Genomic DNA, 240 nt, shown 5'->3' with positions numbered 1-240 from the left:
AACGAAGAAAACTCGAGAATAGATGTAGCATCGTGCACAAAGAGACGGTTTCCTCCCGATGGTGGCTAGATCCACCTCGGGTCGACCAATTCGTTCCAGAAACGAATGTGTCATGAGAATCCTTTTATAAAACCTATGAAAAACGTTCGGAGACTAGATCGTAATGAAATAAACTTCGGTAACACTCCATGAGTAACTCCAAGCAACTTTCACCTAGGATTGAAATCACAGCAGAAAGGG

Source organism: Brassica oleracea, chromosome C2, assembly GCF_000695525.1.
Source record: "Brassica oleracea var. oleracea cultivar TO1000 chromosome C2, BOL, whole genome shotgun sequence".
Lineage (NCBI taxonomy): Eukaryota > Viridiplantae > Streptophyta > Magnoliopsida > Brassicales > Brassicaceae > Brassica > Brassica oleracea.
Note: the sequence above shows the minus strand (reverse complement) of the source record.